This window comes from Arachis ipaensis, chromosome B09 (genome assembly GCF_000816755.2).
Source record: "Arachis ipaensis cultivar K30076 chromosome B09, Araip1.1, whole genome shotgun sequence".
Classification (NCBI taxonomy): Eukaryota; Viridiplantae; Streptophyta; class Magnoliopsida; order Fabales; family Fabaceae; genus Arachis; species Arachis ipaensis.
In genome coordinates, this window is record NC_029793.2 from 76,350,113 (window position 1) to 76,352,934 (window position 2,822).

Here is a 2,822-nt window from a genome sequence, read left to right on the forward strand (position 1 = left end):
AGCATTTTTTTTAAGTGAGTCACGTGCACTGATTCGTGCGTACGCACAGGATGTTGTGCGTACGCACACATGGCTGTGTGCTCCTGCTTTGATTTCTTCATGTTTTCTCCCTATTGCATGCTTCTCCTCCACTCTCATCAAGCCATTCTAACCTATTATACCTAAAATCACTCATAAAAAATATCAAGGCATCGAATGAATGAAAGTAGAATAAAATTGGTTAAATTAAGCACAAAATAGCATGTTTTCACAATTAAGCTCAATTTAGGGAGAGAACACAAAAGTATGCTATTTGGATGAATAAATGTAGGTTTATATGATTAAATCCACTCAAATCAATCAAAAATTTTTTGTCAAATATAGATTCATCAGAGAGCCAAAAGCCCTAAGCACCCCGTCACTCATTCGACCAAGTTCAGAGCTCTGAAGTCTGAATGACTCCCCCTACTCCAACCCTAGCTTCTCTTCGACCACCAACGCAGCGTCACCATCGATCATCACCCCCAGCGTCTCCGTCAGAACCACAGAACCACCACCGTCATCATCTTTTTCTTCTTCCCTTCTTTTTTCTTCTTCTTCTTCCACCTTCGCCAAACAACCCCCGTGAAAACTGTTTCTCTCTTTCTTTTCCCCTTTCTCCTGCCTTCTTTGTCTCACTGCCGGCTACCATCCAGTGCCTTCGTGACCATCTTCTTCTCCTCCTTATAACCTTGCACTGTGGCTCTCTAGCTCGCCCCTGCCTCTATCATTTCCAGTCGCAGAATCAGAACAGAGCCACTCCAATTCCAGTGAGTTCAGACGCAGCAGCGGCTGGTCACTGCCACTGCATCCCTCTCTCATATGCTCTTGCTCTATTCTTCGACTCAGGTTCTCAGATCACCTTTTCTTCTATGTTTTAGTTAATTTAGGATTAGTTATATGTTGATTCTAGTCTTAATTTGATTTGTTTATGATTATTTGCTATTGTTATTGATGCCAGGGCATTTTGGCCAGTTTCACTGACCTTTTCTTTATTATTTTAGGGTAGTTTCATGCATTTTCTTAGGAATTAAGCAAGTTTTGGGTAGATAATCACTTACATCTTGATTCAAGCAAACATCATGAATTTGTACATCATGTTATGAGAATTATGCAGGAATTGAATGATAAAATAGATGATGGATGATATCATAACTTGGATTAGAGCTTTGATGCATTGTATTTGCTTAATTTCAGGACAAAGGAAGCAAGGAAGAACCACGTTAGCAGCCACGTTAATCTAATTAACATGACCACTAACGTGGAATGGGCATACACTTGCAACGTTAGTGAGAAAAGTGATCCCCAATAACGCCTTCGAAACCATCATGGCCCACGTTAATTGCCACGTTAACTATATTAACGTGGTAGTTAACGTGGAGAAAAAGGAAGCTCCAGCATTAGTGGTAAAAGTGAATACCACTAACACTCTCAATTGGCAATTTGCTACGTTAAGAGTCACATTAACTCAGTTAACGTGAACTCTAACGTGGAGAGGGAAGACAATGCCATCGTTAGTAACACTCACCTTTGTCACTAACGTTGGACTAAGCCCAATTGGCTACGTTAAGAGTCACGTTAACTACATTAACGTAAACTCTAACGTGGGAAGAGCAAGGAATCGTCAACGTTAGTGACACTCACCTTTGTCACTAACGTTGGAACAAGCCACTATGAGCCACGTTAGTTGCCACGTTAATTATATTAACGTGGAAGCTAACGTGGATAAAAGAATTGATGAGCCAACGTTAGTGACACTCACCTTTGTCGCTAACGTTGGAGAAGGCAATCACCACCACGTTAGTGGCCACGTTAAGATAATTAACGTGGGGCACTAACGTGAGAAGGGGTGTTTGGAGCGTTAGTGACAAAGGTAAGTGTCACTAACGCTCTCGAAGTTGAGGCATACCCACGTTAAGAGTCACGTTAGCTACACTAACATGGACTCTAACGTAGGGAAGAAGGGGCTAAGGGCAACGTTATTGTCAAAGGTAAACGCCAATAACGCTCGCGATGGATCAAGAGGCAACGTTAGTGGTCACGTCAGTGCCACTAACGTTGAAGTTAACGTAACTCATCTTGGGCTAGGAACGTTAATGCAAAAGGTGATTGTCACTAACGTTCTCGAACCCACATTTTCACTTAACATTAACGCCACTAACATCCTAGCCAAAGTCCATGCCTACTTCACACTTTCTCTGCAAGTAAAGCTGAGCCCACTGAAGATTCAAAACTGCTTCAACTCAATATCCAAAGGCCCATATCCAAGACTTGAAGAGCCAACTGGAAGATCAGAAGAGTAGTATATATAGGAGTAGTTTTGAACTAGAGAGGAGCTTTTGGATTGAGAGGACTACTTTCCGTATAATTTTACTTTCTCTGCAACTTCTAGTTTTACTTCAGAATGTACTCTCCATCTTTGCTTTCCATTCCTAGAGCCATGAACAACTAAACCCCTTTCATTGGGTTAGGGAGCTCTGTTGTAATTTGATGGATCAATAATAGCTTTCATTATTCTTCTTCTTTCTTTTCTTTTGATTTTACTTGAAAGCTTTCAATCTTCATCCAATTGGATAGTTTTCTTGGAAAAAAAACTATTCATACTTGGATCTCTTCTGAACCTTGGAAGAAGAATGAAGAGATCATGCTAGAAATGCTTTCTCATGTTGGACCAAATTGGGGTTTGGGCGGATATGGTGACATATAATTCTCTCAATACTTTGATTTGGAAATACATGTGGTATAATCAGTGACCACACTTCATCTCTTCTCATGAGCAATTAGACCAAGGAATTAGCTATTGA

General features: G+C 40.7%; 1 long non-coding RNA gene across 1 annotated transcript in view; it reads right to left on the reverse strand.

Moving 5' to 3' along the window:
- LOC110267182 overlaps positions 689–2,822 on the reverse strand; it is a 28,040-nt gene continuing 25,906 nt past the window's right edge. The window contains exon 4 of the long non-coding RNA XR_002354542.1: positions 689–880. This is a non-coding gene — a long non-coding RNA (uncharacterized LOC110267182). The remainder of the gene's footprint in view (positions 881–2,822) is intronic.